The sequence below is a fragment of the Triticum aestivum genome, chromosome 5D, assembly GCF_018294505.1.
Source record: "Triticum aestivum cultivar Chinese Spring chromosome 5D, IWGSC CS RefSeq v2.1, whole genome shotgun sequence".
Taxonomy (NCBI): domain Eukaryota; kingdom Viridiplantae; phylum Streptophyta; class Magnoliopsida; order Poales; family Poaceae; genus Triticum; species Triticum aestivum.
Window position 1 is genome coordinate 487,909,088 of NC_057808.1, and position 18,495 is coordinate 487,927,582.

The following is an 18,495-nucleotide window of genomic DNA, read 5'->3' on the forward strand; positions in this document are numbered from 1 at the left end:
CAGATGTGAGTTGACGGTGTGTCGTTCGAAGTCGTTTAGATGGCGGTTTGCACCTATGAGTGGCAACACAACTTCTTAACACCCATTCTTCGGTTTCTTTAAGCTTTCTTGCACGAACCTTCCATGGGCATCCTTCTTGCTCACACTTCACGGTATAACGCAACTTCATGTCGGAGTGCTCAACATAAATTGGCCTATGGTTCCAAATGGCATAGTCAGACAACCAAAACTTCAGCATAGGCAAGCTCAGAAACTTCACTCCTTTCTTCAAATAAGCATTCTCGTCCTCATTCTCCACCCTTGGTTCTCCTGGATCCGGGCATGGTGTTGGCTCAATCGCCGTCATTCTCATTCCACCGTCAACAACAACTTTATGGGCAAGGCTGAGATCTTTAAACAAGTGAGTTCTTTTTTCTAAGCCCATCAGCTCAAAGTGGTTTTGGTTTTCCTCCTTTGTGAATCCATCCTCGTCCAACTCCTCCCCCAGACCTTCGTCATCCAAGTCATACGCATATTGACGCCTGAAAGGCAACTCACGATCCATGTCCTTTTGCGCTATGTACGCATCCAAGTCACCAACATCATAACCATGAAACCCTTCTTCTTGCTCTTCATTGTCATCATGATAATCTTCATCCTCTTGAATTACTTTGTTGTTGGGGAACGTAGCAGAAATTCAAAAATTTCTACGCATCACCAAGATCAATCTACGGAGTAATCTAGCAACGAGGGGAAGGGGAGTGCATCTACATACCATTGTAGATCGCTAAGCGGAAGCGTTGCAAGAACGCGGATGAAGGAGTCGTACTCGTAGCGATTCAGATCAAGGTTGGTTCCGATCTAAGCGCCGAACCACGGCGCCTCCACGTTCAACACACGTGCAGCCCGGTGACGTCTCCCACGCCTTGATCCAGCAAGGAGAGAGAGAGAGGTTGGGGAAGACTCCGTCCAGCAGCAGCACAACGGCATGGTGGTGATGGAGGAGCGTGGCACTCCAGCAGGGCTTCGCCAAGCACTGCGAGAGACGAGGAGGGAGAGGGGTAGGGCTGCGCCAAAGAGAGAGCAAGTCTCATGTCCATGGCAGCCCCAAAACCCCCACTATATATAGGGGAGGGGGAGGGGATGCGCCCCCATCTAGGGTTTCCCCCAAGGGGTGTGGCCAGCCCTAGATGGGACTTGGAGGGGCGGCCAAGGGGGGAGAGAGGGGGGCGCACCACTAGGTGGGCCTTAGGCCCATCTGAGCCTAGGGTTTCCCCCGTCCCCCCTTTCCTGTGCCTTGGGCCCCTTTGTGGGAGGCGCACCAGCCCACCTAGGGGCTGGTCCCATCCCACACTTGGCCCACGCAGCCCTTTGGGGCCGGTGGCCCCACCTGGTGGACCCCCGGGACCCTCCCGGTGGTCCCGGTACGTTACCGATAGCACCCAAAACTTTTCTGGTGACCAAAACAGGACTTCCCATATATAAATCTTTACCTCCGGACCATTCCGGAACTCCTCGTGACGTCCGGGATCTCATCCGGGACTCCGAACAACATTCGGTAACCACGTATATCTATTCCCTATAACCCTAGCGTCATCGAACCTTAAGTGTGTAGACCCTACGGGTTCGGGAACCATGCAGACATGACCGAGACGTTCTCCGGTCAATAACCAACAGCGGGATCTGGATACCCATGTTGGCTCCCACATGGTCCACGATGATCTCATCGGATGAACCATGATGTCAGGGATTCAATCAATCCCGTATACAATTCCCTTTGTCTACCGGTATGGCACTTGCCCGAGATTCGATCGTCCGTATCCCGATACCTTGTTCAATCTCGTTACTGGCAAGTCTCTTTACTCGTTCCGTAACACATCATCCCGTGATCAACTCCTTGGTCACATTGTGCACATTACGATGATGTCCTACCGAGTGGGCCCAGAGATACCTCTCCGTTTACACAGAGTGACAAATCCCAGTCTCGATTCGTGCCAACCCAACAGACACTTTCGGAGATACCTGTAGTGCACCTTTATAGCCACCCAGTTACGTTGTGACCTTTGGTACACCCAAAGCATTCGTACGGTATCTGGGAGTTGCACAATCTCATGGTCTAAGGAAATGATACTTGACATTAGAAAAGCTCTTAGCAAACGAACAACACGATCTTGTGTTAGGCTTAGGATTGGGTCTTGTCCATCACATCATTCTCCTAATGATGTGATCCCGTTATCAACGACATCCAATGTCCATGGTCAGGAAACCATAACCATCTATTGATCAACGAGCTAGTCAACTAGAGGCTTACTAGGGACATGGTGTTGTCTATGTATCCACACATGTATCTGAGTTTCCTATCAATACAATTTTAGCATGGATAATAAATGATTATCATGAACAAGGAAATATAATAATAACCAATTTATTATTGCCTCTAGGGCATATTTCTAACAGTCTCCCACTTGCACTAGAGTCAATAATCTAGTTCACATCGCCATGTGATTAATACCCAAGAGTTTACTAGAGTCAATAATCTAGTTCACATCACCATGTGATTGTAATGAATCCAACACCCATGGGGTTTGTTCATATCTCGCTTGTGAGATAGGTTATTAGTCAACGGGTCTGAACCTTTCAGATCCGTATGTGCTTTACGAATATCTATGTCATCTTGTAGATGCAGCTACCACGCTTTACTTGGAGCCATACCAAATAACTGCTCTACTATACGAGTCCGGTTTACTACTCAGAGTCATCCGGATTAGTGTCAAAGTTTGCATCGACGTAACCCTTTACGACGAACTCCTTTTCCACCTCCATAATCGAGAAAATTCCTTAGTCCACTAGATACTAAGGATAAGTTCGACCGCTGTCATGTGATCCATTCCCGGATCACTATTGTACCCCTTGACTAACTCATGGCAAGGCACACTTCATGTGCGGTATACAGCATAGCATACTGTAGAGCCTACGTCTAAAGCATAGGGGACGACCTTCGTCCTTTCTCTCTCTTCTGTTGTGGTCAGGTCTTGAGTCTTACTCAATACACACACCTTGTAACATAGCCAAGAACTCCTTCTTTGCTGATCTACTTTGAACTCCTTCAAAAACTTGTCACGGTATGTATTCATTTGAAAGTACTATTAAGCGTTTTTTGATCTATCCTTATAGATCTTGATGCTCAATGTTCAAGTAGCTTAATCCAGGTTTTCCATTGAAAAACACTTTTCAAATAACCCTCTATGCTTTCCAGAAATTCTACATCATCTCTGATCAACAATATGTTAACAACATATACTCATCAGAAATTCTATAGTGCTCCCACTCACTTCTTTGGAAATATAAGTTTCTCATAAACTTTTTATAAACCCAAAATCTTTGATCATCTCATCAAAGCGTTCATTCCAACTCCGAGATGCTTACTCCAATCCTTAGAAGGATTGCTGGAGCCTTGCATACTTGTTAGCATCTTTCAGGATTGACAAAACCTTCTGGTTGTATCACATACAACCTTTCCTCAAGAAAATCGTCGAGGAAACAATGTTTTGACATCCTATCTGCAGAATTGCATAAATAATGCAGTAACTGCTAATACAATTCCAACAGACTCTTAGCATCGCTACGAGTGAGAAAGTCTCATCATAGTCAACTCCTTGAACTTGTCGGAAAACATCTTAATGACAAGCCGAGCTTTCTTAATGGTGACACTTACCATCATTGTCTGTCTTCCTTTTAAAATCCATCTGCACCCAACAGCCTTACGACTATCAAGTATTTCTTCCAAAGTCTATACATTGCTTTTATACATGGATCCTCTCTCGGATTTTATGGCCTCGAGCCATTCATCGGAACCCGGGCCCACCATCGCTTCTCCATAGCTCGTAGGTTCATTGTTGTCTAGCAACATTACTTCCCAGACAGGATCACGTACTACTCTGAAGTAGTATGCATCCTCGTCGTCCTACGAGGTTTGGTAGTGACTTGATCCAAAGTTTCATGATCACTATCATAGGCTTCCACTTCAATTGGTGTAGGTGCCACATGAACAACTTCCTGTGCCCTGCTACACACTAGTTGAAGTTATGGTTCAATAACCTCATCAAGTCTCCACCATCCTCCCACTCAATTCTTTCGAGAGAAACTTTTCTCGAGAAAGGACCTGTTTACTTCCAGATCTGAAACAGGAGGTATACCCAACTGTTTTGGGTATTCTATGAAGATGCATTTATCCGCTTTGGGTTCGAGCTTATTAGCCTAAAACTTTTCCACATAAGCATCGCAGCCCCAAACTTTTAAGGAACGACAACTTAGGTTTCTCTAAACGGTTTCGTCTCAACGGAATTGCGTGGTGCCCTATTTAAAGTGAATGCGGTTGTCTCTAATGCCTAACCCATAAACGGTAGTGGTAAAGAGACATCATGGTATGCACCATATCCAATAGGGTGCAGTTATGATGTTCGGACACACCATCACATTGTGGTGTTCCAGGCGGTATTAATTGTGAAACACTTTCCACAATGTCTTAATTGTGTGCCAAACTCGTAACTCAGATATCTCTATGATCATATCATAGACATTTTATCCTCTTGTCACGACGATCTTCAACTTCACTCTGAAATCACTTGAACCTTTCAATAATTCAGACTTGTGTTTCATGAAGTAAATATTCTAAGCATCTACTCAAATCATCTGTGAAGTAGGAACATATCGATATCCACTGCGTGCCTCAGCACTCATTGGACTGCACACATCAAATGTATTACTTCCAACAAGTTGCTCTCTTGTTCCATCTTACTAAAAATGAGGTCTTTCAGTCATCTTGCCCATGTGGTATGATTTGCATGTCTCAAGTGATTCAAAATCAAGTGAGTCCAAACGATCCATCTGCATGGAGTTTCTTCATGCATATATACCAATAGACATGGTTCGCATGTCTCATTCTTTTCAAAAACAAGTGAGTCCAAAGATCCATCAACATGGAGCTTCTTCATGCGTTTTATCCCAATATGACTCAAATAGCAGTGCCACAAGTATGTGGTACTATCATTACTTTTGGCATGAACATGTGTATCACTACGATCGAGATTCAATAAACCATTTATTTTAGGTGCAAGACCATTGAAGGTATTATTCAAATAAACAGAGTAACCATTATTCTCCTTAAATGAATAACCGTATTGAGATAAACATAATCCAATCATGTTTATGCTCAACGCAAACACCAAATAAAAATTATTTAGGTTTAACACCAATCTCGATGGTAGAGGGAGCATGCGATGCTTGATCACATCAACCTTGGAAACACTTCCAACACATATCGTCATCTCACCTTTAGCTAGTCTCCGTTTATTCCGCAGCTTTTATTTCGAGTTACTAACACTTAGCAACCGAACCGGTATCTAATACCCTGGTGCTGCTAGGAGTACTAGTAAAGTACACATTCATATAATGTATATCCAATATACTTCTGTCGACCTAGCCTGCCTTCTCATCTACCAAGTATCTAGGGTAGTTCTGCTTCAGTGACCGTTCCCCTTATTGCAGAAGCACTTAGTCTCGGGTTTGGGTTCAACCTTGGGATTATTCACTAGAGCAGCAAATGATTTGCTGTTTCATGAAGTATCCCTTTTGCCCTTGCCCTTCTAGAAACTAGTGGTTTTACTAACCATCAACAATTGATGCTCCTTCTTGATTTCTACTTTCGCGGTGTCAAACATCGCGAGTTGCTCAAGGATCATCATGTCTATCCCTGATATGTTATAGTTCATCACGAAGCTCTAATAGCTTGGTGGCAGTGACTTTGGAGAACCATCACTATCTCATCTGGAAGATTAACTCCCACTCGATTCAAGTGATTGTAGTACTCAGACAATCTGAGCACATGCTCAACGATTGAGCTTTTCTCCCTTAGTTTGCAGGCTTAAGAAACTTGTCAGAGGTCTCATACCTCTTGACGTGGGCATTAGTCTGAAATCCCAATTTCAGTCTTTGGAACATCTCATATGTTCTGCGACGTTTCAAAAACGTCTTGTCGCCACAATTTTAAACCGTTAGCATTACGCACTGCACTATCACGTAGTCATCAAAATGTGTATGCCAGATGTTTCGCAACATCTACAGACGACGCTAAGGTTCAGCACACCGAGCGGTGCATTAAGGACATAAGCCTTCTGTGCAGCAATGAGGACAATCCTCAGTTTACGGACCCAGTCCGCATAATTGCTACTACCAACTTTCAACTAGATTTTCTCTAGGAACATATCTTAACCAGTAGAACTAAAGCATAAGCTATGACATAATATGCAAAGACCTTTTGACTATGTTCATGATAATTAAGTTCATCTGATTATTTAATGAACTCCCACTCAGATAGACATCCCTCTAGTCATCTAAGTGATACATGATCCGAGTCAAACTAGGCCGTGTCCGATCATCACGTGAGACGGACTAGTCATCATCGGTGAACATCTCCATGTTGATCGCATCTACTATACGACTCATGTTCGACCTTTCAATCTCTTGTGTTCCGAGGCCATGTCTGTACATGCTAGGCTCGTCAAGTCAACCTAAGTGTTTCGCATGTGTTCCGAGGCCATGGCTGTACATGCTAGGCTCGTCAACACCCGTTGTATTCGAACGTTAGAATCTATCACACCCGATCATCACGTGGTGCTTCGAAACAACGAACCTTCGCAATGGTGCACAGTTAGGGGGAACATGTCTCTTGAAATTTTAGTGAGGGATCATCTTATTTATGCTACCGTCGTTCTAAGCAAATAAGATGTAAACAAGACAAACATCACATGCAAATCATAAAGTGACATGATATGGCCAATATCATCTTGCGCCTTTGATCTCCATCTTCGAGGCGCGGCATGATCACCTTCGCCACCGGCATGACACCATGATCTCCATCATCATGATCTCCATCATCGTGTCTTCATGAAGTTGTCTCGCCAACTATTACTTCTACTACTATGGCTAATGGTTAGCAATAAAGTAAAGTAATTACATGGCGTTTTCATTGACACACAGGTCATACAAAAATTAAGACAACTCCTATGGCTCCTGCCGGTTGTCATACTCATCGACATGCAAGTCGTGATTCCTATTACAAGAATATGATCAATCTCATACATCACATATATCATTCATCACATCCTTTTGGCCATATCACATCACATAGCATACCCTGCAAAAACAAGTTAGACGTCCTCTAATTGTTGTTGCATGTTTTACGTGGATGCTATGGGATTCTAGCAAGAACGTTTCTTACCTACGCAAAAGCCACAACGTGATATGCCAATTTCTATTTACCCTTCATAAGGACCCTTTTCATCGAATCCGATCCGACTAAAGTGGGAGAGACAGACACCCGCTAGCCACCTTATGCAACTAGTGCATGTCAGTCGGTGGAACCTGTCTCACGTAAGTGTACGTGTAAGGTCGGTCCGGGCCGCTTCATCCCACGATGCCGCCGAATCAACATAAGACTAGTAACGGCAAGTAAATTGACAAAATCGACGCCCACAACTACTTTGTGTTCTACTCGTGCATAGAAACTACGCATAGACCTAGCTCATGATGCCACTGTTGGGGAACGTAGCAGAAATTCAAAATTTTCTACGCATCACCAAGATCAATCTATGGAGTAATCTAGCAACGAGGGGAAGGGGAGTGCATCTACATACCATTGTAGATCGCTAAGCGGAAGTGTTGCAAGAACGCGGATGAAGGAGTCGTACTCGTAGCGATTCAGATCGCGGTTGGTTCCGATCTAAGCGCCGAACCACGGCGCCTCCGCGTTCAACACACGTGCAGCCCGGTGACGTCTCCCACGCCTTGATCCAGCAGGGAGAGAGGGAGAGGTTGGGGAAGACTCCATCCAGTAGCAGCACAATGGCATGGTGGTGATGGAGGAGCATGGCACTCTAGCAGGGCTTCGCCAAGCACTGCGAGAGACGAGGAGGGAGAGGGGTAGGGCTGCGCCAAAGAGAGAGCAAGTCTCATGTCCATGGCAGCCCCAAAACCCCCACTATCTATAGGGGAGGGGGAGGGGCTGCACCCCCATCTAGGGTTTCCCCCAAGGGGTGCGGCCAGCCCTAGATGGGACTTGGAGGGGCGGCCAAGGGGGGAGAGAGGGGGGCGCACCACTAGGTGGGCCTTAGGCCCATCTGAGCCTAGGGTTTCCCCCTTCCCCCCTTTCCTGCGCCTTGAGCCCCTTTGTGGGAGGCGCACCAGCCCACCTAGGGGCTGGTCCCTTCCCACACTTGGCCCACGCAGCCCGCTGGGGCCGGTGGCCCCACCTGGTGGACCCCCGGGACCCTCCCGGTGGTCCCGGTACGTTACCGATAGCACCCGAAACTTTTCCGGTGACCAAAACAGGACTTCCCATATATAAATCTTTACCTCCGGACCATTCCGGAACTCCTCGTGACGTCCGGGATCTCATCCGGGACTCCGAACAACATTCGGTAACCACATATATCTATTCCCTATAACCCTAGCATCATCGAACCTTAAGTGTGTAGACCCTACGGGTTCGGGAACCATGCAGACATGACCGAGACGTTCTTCGGTCAATAACCAACAGCGGGATCTGGATACCCATGTTGGCTCCCACATGTTCCACGATGATCTCATCGGATGAACCACGATGTCCGGGATTCAATCAATCCCGTATACAATTCCCTTTGTCTACCGGTATGGTACTTGCCCGAGATTCGATCGTCGGTATCCCGATACCTTGTTCAATCTCGTTACCGGCAAGTCTCTTTACTCGTTCCGTAACACATCATCCCATGATCAACTCCTTGGTCACATTGTGCACATTATGATGATGTCCTACCGAGTGGGCCCAGAGATACCTCTCCGTTTACACGGAGTGACAAATCCCAGTCTCGATTCGTGCCAACCCAACAGACACTTTCGGAGATACCTGTAGTGCACCTTTATAGCCACCCAGTTACGTTGTGATGTTTGGTACACCCAAAGCATTCCTGCGGTATCCGGGAGTTGCACAATCTCATGGTCTAAGGAAATGATACTTGACATTAGAAAAGCTCTCAGCAAACGAACTACACGTTCTTGTGCTAGGCTTAGGATTGGGTCTTGTCCATCACATCATTCTCCTAATGATGTGATCCCGTTATCAACGACATCCAATGTCCATGGTCAGGAAACCGTAACCATCTATTGATCAACGAGCTAGTCAACTAGAGGCTTACTAGGGACATGGTGTTGTCTATGTATCCACACATGTATCTGAGTTTCCTATCAATACAATTTTAGCATGGATAATAAACGATTATCATGAACAAGGAAATATAATAATAACCAATTTATTATTGCCTCTAGGACATATTTCTAACATTTGTCACTAGCAATCACCTCAACTTCATTTGCTTGGCTAGTTGGTGGCTGGCTAGAAGCATTGGGGGCATACAACTCAACCTCAGTTGCTTCACTAGATGGTAAACGGGGACGTGGTTGGCGATAAGCATTGGGGGCATCAACCACAACCCTATGATCAACAAGTGGCACCATTGTCATCTCGCTCATGTCATCCATTGGGGAAGAGACATGTCGGTTCAAATCAATTGTAAATCGAGGAGATTCAACCTTGGTGGCAAACAATTCAAGTGACTTGTCTTCCGATTGGGAAACTTTTTTCTTGTATACATCCCAATGCAAATCCGAGGTGATAGGCATGCTTTTCAAGCGAGATTTGGCTCCAACTCCAACATCATACCTTCCTATTAACTTAACATCAACATTGGTGTCCATCCACTTTAATACATGTCTTACTTTTGCAACAACATCATCATAGTTAGGGCTTGTATCAAAAACCAATGGTTCCTCACCCGTGTCGGCATTGTTACTCAAAAATGCCTCCTTGTCCATGTAATGAACATTGACAAGTATCTCCATCTAAAAACAACATGATTGCATTTAAGGCATCAATGAGAATTGGTGTTTATCCAAAAACATTTCATTATATCCAAATCATATCAACACTAAATTATTCCTACTACACACCAAGCAAAGTTGACCCTAAACACTAACTAACCCTAACCCCCAATCTTTCTACTCAAGAAGCAAATATTACTACTACACACCATGCATATCACTATATTACCAAAGTTAATCAAGACATTCACACTACAATATGGGAGAAAACATGAACTAGGGTTCCACCAACAAGTATAAAATGCAACCAAAATAACAAGATTTAACCAAAAAAATTGGGTGATTTGGGGGAGATTACCAAGAGCAATAAAGTGATGGAAAGATCCACCTAAGGGATGCACCTTTTGGAGAGGATTTGAGGGGGAACTTGAGGGGTGGGAGAGAGTGTGAGAGCTCCAAGTGTTCTTCAAGCTCGGGTTGGTTGATTTGGGAAAGTGTGTGGGGTGGGTCCCACACACTCTCCCGTGGGGTTATCCAGTTACCAGGTTCCTGGCGTCTGGCCCCTTTGCCACGTCAGCAGGTCAACGGGCAGCCGGGCAGTGCGGGCCAGGGGCCAGACGCCAGGGTGCCTGGCGTCTGCTTCGCAACCCAGACGTCGGGGATGTTGGCGTCACCCAAAGAGGTCAGAATCGATTTTTTTAAACCAAGGTCAAATCGGGATTTTGTTAGCCTTTTAAGTCAGAACAGTAATTTTGTCCCTCCCCAACCTTCAAATGTGGAGGCTACGAGGTCATTTTTGGAGCAAGCTTCATAAATTATGCTGTTGACACCCATATGATGACTCTGCTATCATTTTGGTTTAAAATCATCATACTGACAGTTATTATGGCGATCGGGGAGATATGGCGTCTCTGCTAAAGTTGCTCTCAGCCAAATAAGAGATGAGGATAGCTCACTTGGGTGAGAGCATCTAAGTTGACCTCTTCGAGGACACAAATTAGGATTCATATTTATACCGTCCTCTTTGAAATAACATTTACTCATATCTATTACAAGAGTTTCTAGTTCACGTGCATTCGACTGGCAAAATAGTTGAATGTTCACCAACCGTCACTCATGTGAATGATGCTTTCCTTGTATATATATGCCACTCCATGGACCATTGTTGTTATATTCAATTAACATATTGGTAGCACTAGCCTAGTACACTAGATACATGGTGATGAGACGATCAAATTGAGTGTAGAATGAGAGAAGAATTAGAAGATGTCACGACATGTGCATGGGAACGAGAGACATCCGGAATAGCCAGGAGAGTAATATCTTTAGGTTGGTCAGAGACCAGGGGCAATGCTTGACCATTAAGCTAAATAGTATGTTTCGCTTTCAACATTTCACCACTGTTACAGGCGCCCTTTGGAGCTCTAGTTGCCCTGTAGCTCCCTCTTAACCCCTGGCACTGACGGCCCGCTTCATCGACCGCGAGCCCATGCGCTTCTCCTTGACTTGAGTGCATCCTCGCGGTCATGGCGGCTAGCTGGCGCGCCGGCATCTTCTTCACAAGGGCAGCCCGCACTGCTACGTCTCATTGCTCGCCATAGCCACAGGTATGTTGAGCTTGTGCTGATTCTCTTCACTGCCCTCAAGAACCTCTCTTTTGTGAGATCTGCTAAAACAGGTGGAATTGAAACTCTTATCTGATTGTCATGCAGGAGGAGAGCACAGAGTTCTTCGAGGAGGTTAATATTCACTGGGATGCTCTGAGGAAGATCATCGTGCGAGAGCTCAAGGCCTACCAAGGTCCACACAGCGGAGATGTCGACAGACTCAAGCGCCCCCCTTAGTCGCATCCCCGGCAGGAAGATGGTGGTGATCATTGGCCAGCGGCGCCCACCGAACCGGATGCCGTGCCAACGACATGGTGCTGACACGTTTCCCCAGGATTGCAAGCCTTCTGGGCTTTGCGGGCTGAGGCTGGCTTTCCGGGCAAGAAGTGCCCCGTGCTTGTTGTTCAATTGATGGCAGAGCTGCCGCTGCGGCAGCTGAGACGAGTGCGGTGGTAGACATCATCACAGTATGGTGACTCGGTGAGAAAGGCAAGTATTCTGGAAGACAAGGGCGCCATGGCGAGGATAGGAATTGGTTCTGCTTCTGTGTCTCTTGGAGAGTTCGTCTGGCTTAAATCGTCGCACCAGTGTTACCGCTGTCTCTTTCCCTGTAGGCATGAGAGTCAAAACGTTTGTACGGCTGTCTGGTTAATCCTCCCTTTCTATCTCTCTCGTCCCTTAATTAATCTTCCTGATGAAGATATGACCCGCTCCCTGATGCATTTTTCCTCGCAGTAGCTGAATGTGTACTCTCTTTTTTGTGAGAGATTATGACACCTGTCCATGCAAAGTCAAGGTTACAGAACCCAAATACGTACGACCCTGAAGAACAACCAAGAAAGACAGGTGCGCAGCACAAACTGCATAAAGGGCCTCAACAAAAGAAAATAAAATACAGACACGCTCCTAGAGGACCTCGCGTAAACAAGCCCACATCCCGTCGGAGAAGAGACGAACGTGATGTTGCCGCACCCAGTTTCGGAGGAACACCGTTTTAAGACAGCACTACTCCCTCCATTTTTTATACAAGGCCACAAACCCATATTACAGGAATCAAGCTAAAAACTAATGGACACTTAAGCCAATGTTGCAAACTAATCTTTTCTCCTCGCTTCATTAATGTGTATTTTTCTCTCCAACGCGCAATAAGACAACTCTCTCACTCCTCGTTGGTTGATTAATGCGGTGCATTCAAATCAACCTTCTCACCTCCGCATGCATGCATGGGGTATTAATGTCCTCGCTTACTAGTACGAGGCAAACCTCATCAATTTTATCTCGATTGGTGTTAGTGGCCTTGTATAGCTGCAAATTGTAATTTTGATAGTGGCCTTGTATACAGAAATGGAGGGAGTACTTTCTAAGCCGATAAAACGGCCACTGCAAGCGGGAGGGGACATGATATGGCTCGTCGGCCGGGGACCTTCCCGTTCTGCCGGGCCGCCGACGCCGTCTTCCAATGGCGAACCTACAGATAGACATCACTGCTTTCTGAGCCGATTAAACGGTCCACCACAAGCGGCAGAACCGAGGGGGTGTGACATGTCGGCCGGAGACCTCCCCCATGTCCGTTGGGCCTTTGTCTTCGTGGCGAAGCTACATGTAGTATATGTGATGTCACGCGATATCACAGATATGTGCTTAGCAAGCTAACCCTGATATGTTTAACTGTATGTTTTACATACGTGGATAATTTTGAACGGTTGACATCACTAGCTTCAATTGCTAGCGCCACCACGTCTTTTCCCGACGCCGACGAAGAAGAAAGGCGGCATTTTATCCAAAATCATCATATTGCCTGTTATTATGGCAATCGGGGCGACTCTGCTGGAGTCTGTCTTAGCCCATATAAGAGATGAGCATAGCTCACTCGGGTGAGAGATATCTAAGTTGAACTCTTCGCGGACAGAAATTACGATTCATATTATATTGTCCTCTTTTTATTAGCCTGTCTATTACAAGTTTCAGTTCATGTGCATTCGACTGGCAAAATAATTGGTTGTTCACCCACCGTAAGTCGCTCATGTAGTCATCTGAATGATGGTTTCCCTTGTATATATATGGCACTCCACGGAGCACCACCGTTCAACTCATTTGAACGTATTGGTAGCACTAGCCTAGTGAACCAGATAGGTGGTGATGAGATGATAAAATCGAAGGGAGGATTAGAGAAGCATCAGACAGATATTACAACATATGCGTGAGAATGAGAGACATCTGGAATAGCCAGGAGAGCAATATCTTTAGGTGGGTCAGAGACCAAGGGCGATGCTTGGCCATTAAGCTAAAAAGTATGCTTCTCTTTCAACATTCCATCACCATCAGAAGCCACCATTGTAGCTGTAGTCTCTGTAAGAAGAGGAAAGGCGTGAAAGCGTATACCTTCCTGGCAGGGACGTGTTCATATTAAATACTCAGAGGATCAAGTACAATATGCACAGGTTGTTGCTAGGCTTTGCCCCTACTCCAAGCTATACAAGATAAGGCTCAACCTATACTACAACCTGCGCCATTTACACAATATACGCACGCATACAATATATGTGACAACATGTCACGTTTATACAACTACAACTACTAGCCTACCCTTTTAACATCCTCCCTTAATCTTAACGTATCAAGGTTCAGATTACGCTTGAAGGCTTGTAGTTGTCTGACTTGAAGAGGTTTAGTGAATCCATCCGCAACTTGATCTCCTGTTGGAATAAACCGAATATCCAACAGCTTTTGTGCAACTCTTTCTCGAACAAAATGATAGTCAATCTCTATGTTTTTTGTCCTTGCATGAAACATAGGATTTGCAGAAAGATATGTTGCCCCAAGATTATCACACCATAAACATGACATGTGTGATCTTCCAATCCCTAGTTCATCAAGTAGGGTTTCAATCCACATTACCTCAGCAGTTGCATTTGCCAGAGACTTATATTCTGCTTCAGTGCTAGAGTGTGAGACTGTGGCCTGCTTCTTTGCATTTCAGGATATAAGATTTGACCCAAGGAAGATTGCGAAGCCTCCAGTTGATCTCCTATCATCTGGACACCCAGCCCAATCTGCATCAGAGAATGCACTCACTGCTGTTGAAGAAGACTTGCATATTTTGAGGCCTATTTCAGCACTCCCTTGAATATATCTTATTATTCTTTTAACAGTTGTCCAGTGCAGAGAAGTAGGAGCATGCAGAAATTGACAGACTTTATTAACAGCAAAGGATATATCAGGTCTTGTCAATGTTAGATAGTGCAATGCACCTACTGTACTCCGGTATTTAGTCCCTTCTTCTGGACTTAACAATTCTCCTTCATGCAAAGATAGCTTGTCGGTGGTAGACATGGGTGTACTAGAAGGTTTACAATCCCTCATGCCTACTCGCTTGATTATGTCTCTGGCATACTTTTCTTGAGTTAACATAATACCATCATGACATTGTTTTACTTCAATACCTAGGAAGTAGTGCAACTCTCCTAGATCCTTAAGAGCAAATTCTCCTTTCAAATTTCTTAATAGTGCTGCTGTGGCTTCTTGTGATGAGCTAGCAACAATTATATCATCAACATAAACATAGTCACCTTCCCTTTTTTGAAGAAGAACAGAGAAGTATCTCCTTTAGATGCCTTGAAACCAAGTTGTTGTAGTTTTGTACCCAGCTTGTGGTACCAAGCTCTAGGAGCCTGTTTTAGACCATACAAGGCCTTGTCCAACTTACACACATGATGTGGTTTTGAACGGTCCTCAAAACCAGGTGGTTGTCTCATATAGACCTCTTCCTCGAGAACGCCGTGTAAGAACGCATTCTGTACATCCAATTGGCGAAGACTCCAACCCCTGAAAACAACAATAGACAAAACAAGTCTGATAGTAGCAGCCTTAACTGCAGGGCTAAAGGTATCTTCATAATCAATCCCATAGAGTTGCTTAAAGCCTTTAGCTACTAATCTAGCCTTGTACCTATCTATAGTGCCATAAGGTCTTTCTTTAATTTTGTACACCCGCTTACAGTCTATGATATTCCTCCCTTGCTTTGAAGGAACTAGGTGCCACGTTTGATTTTTCATAAGTGCATCATACTCTGTGTGCATAACATTTCTCCAGTTGTCATTGCTTAGTGCCTCTATCAAATTTTGAGGTTCACCACAAGATGCAAAGTTTGCAAACTTAAAGTTCTTTTCATACCTGACTGTTCCGTCTTTGAATTTTGTAGGTCTCAAAATACCTTTCTGGGCACGTGTAGTTACCCGTGGTGACATGCACACAGGAGCAGGTGGCTCCTCAGCCGCAGAGGATCCCTCTCCTCGTACTGCAGCCGACCGAGTCGAGGTGGCTGATCCTTACTCGGCCGCCGGTCTCGAATCCCGCATGTGTGGGGTCGGCGAGAGCTACCTGCCAGCCAATCCAGCACGGCTCGTGTGCGCGTCGGGTGGTGTACTGCCTTTCCCGCCTCGACAACTGGCGAGCGTGGACGAGGGAGCGCGTGTGGACGAGGGAGCATCCGACCGGGGCCCCGCCTCGAGGTGAGCGCCTAACTGTGACCGCGACGGGGACGCATCCGGCCCACCAGACCGGTTGACAGGTGACGAAGCTGGAGGCGCCAGAAGATCCTCCTGGGATCCCGTAACCATGTCAGCCGGCACGCGCGCCCGATCCCGAGGGCGTATCCACCTTGTGTCCAGCACCCGTAACCACCTCGTGTCCAGCGCCAGGAGTGCTCTGTTGCTGCTGCATAAAATCACAGGCTGGAGCGCTGTTTTTTTCACCGCTGTCTCCATTAGGGTTAGGATTATTAAACAAATGATCATTAGCATAATATTCACCCCCTTGATCAGTAGGATTTAATAATTCCGGAGACGCAAAAGTATTTCTGCACGTAAACGAGCGCCGGCATTAGGGTGCAAAGTAGAGAAAGGAAAGATGATCTCGTCAAATACCACATCTCTGGGAATGTAAACATGTCCAGTGGAGATGTCAAGACATTTGTATCCTTTGTGAAGATTGCTATAGCCAAGAAAAGCACACTGTTTGGATCGAAATTGAAGTTTATGATTATTGTATGGCCGAAGATTTGGCCAACAAGCTCATCCAAAAATTCTGAGGATGGAATAGTTGGGTTTTTCATGGAGCAATCGTTCAAAAGGTGTCTCAAAATTGATGACCTTGCTAGGAGTACGGTTTATCAAGTAAGTTGCAGCAATAAAGGCTTCGTCCCAAAACTTCAGAGGCATAGAGGCTTGGGTAAGAAGGGACAGACCCACTTCGACGATGTGTGATGTTTTCTCTCTGCTGAACCGTTTTGCTGGTGAGCATGAGGACGTGAGACGTGATGGGATATACCTATCTTCGTAAAGAAAGAGTTTAGCTTAACGAACTCCCCACCCCAATCTGTTTGGAGAGCAAGGATCTTACGATCAAACTGACATTCTACAAGATTCTGAAAGTCATGAAATTTCTGAAAAACCTCAGACTTATGTTTGATCAAGTAGATCCATGTAAATTTGCTGAAATCATCGATGAAGCTGACATAATATTGCTTTCTTCCTACTGTTTTAACAGCAGGACCCCACACATCAGAGAACACAAGTTCTAAAGGGAACTTTGATTCACTTATTGAATTTGGATAAGGAAGTTGGTGACTTTTGCCTTTTTGAGAGGCGTCACATACAAACTCATTATTGAGATAACTAGCACACGGGAGATTATTTTGACTAATGACTTTCTTGACAATAACAGAAGAAGGATGCCCTAGACGTCGATGCCACCTATCTGAAGATAGCTTGGTGGCACTTAGCACTTGCTTGTTGACATCGGATCCCGTGTGCCTAACCGGGTAGAGACCTCTCCTACCCCTGCCTCGAAGGAGTACCTTCCTCGTTCCCCGTTCCTTGACAAAAAAAGAATAAGGATGAATTTCAACAAAAGAATCATTGTCAATGGCAAGGCGGCTAGCAGAGATTAGGCTTTTGTTTGCTTCGGGTACATGAAGGATATTATTCAGAAGAAGATCACGATCTTGGGTGTGAATAGCTGAATGACCAATGTGTTTAATATCCATACCTGAACCACTTGCGGTGTGAATCTGCTCGGTGCCTTGGTAGCGGTCGCGCACGGTCAGCTTCTCTAGATCGCCTGTGTTATGGTCGGTGGCACCACTTTCAAGATACCAGTTGGTGTCCACCCCATATTTGTGGCGCTGCAAGATTGGCTGACCTCTTCTCCTCCTTGATAGGACTCGTCGTAGCGTTTCGAGCACTTCCATGCTGGGTGGCCCATCTTGCCACAGATCTGGCACTGCACCCTGGGTGCAGAGGCATTGTTGTTGTAGTTGCCCCCGCCGCCGCCGCCGTTGCCGCCATGTCCACCACCGCCACGGCCTCCAGGTTTGGAGTAGCTGCGGCCGCCGCGATCACCACCGGCGCCGGCTTGTCTGCGGCCGCGGTAACCACCTCCGCCGCCAAACTTGCGGCCTCGGGTGGCAGCGTTGGCAGAGGACTGAGACCCTCCACCACAAAGATTCAGCCTCGTCTCGAAGCTGAGCAGCTGTGAGTACAGCTCGGCCACAGTCACCGGTTCCACCTGGGAGCACATGGCAGAAAGCACCGGGTCGAAGTCTTCTTCAAGCCCAGCTAGGATGTGGGAGACGATGTCATCCTCGTCCACCCTCTTCCCCGCGGCGATCAGCTCGTCGCAGAGGGACCTGATTTTCCCAACGTATTCGGTGATGGAGGAGTTGCCCTTCTGCAAGTTAGCGAGGGCGATGCGAACGTTGGTGGTCTGGGAACGAGTGCGGGATGCAAGCATCCCCTCAACCGTATTCCAGAGCTCCGCCGAAGTGTGGCATGATGCAACCTGGATGGCTATCTCACGAGGGAGAGTCGTCAGAAGGTATGAGAAAACTTGCTGATCTTGAGCGTACCAGGTTTGGAACTCCGGGTTTGCTGCCTTCGCCGTGGTCTTGCCATCAGACGAAGTTACATCGATCTGCATCGGTGGTGGCGGCTGCTCG

The 18,495-nt window shown here is 46.1% G+C and overlaps 1 pseudogene; it reads right to left on the bottom strand.

The window, feature by feature from the left end:
- Positions 1-18,013: 18,013 nt before the first annotated feature.
- LOC123126399 (uncharacterized) lies at positions 18,014-18,152 on the bottom strand (annotated as a pseudogene).
- Positions 18,153-18,495: the final 343 nt, after the last annotated feature.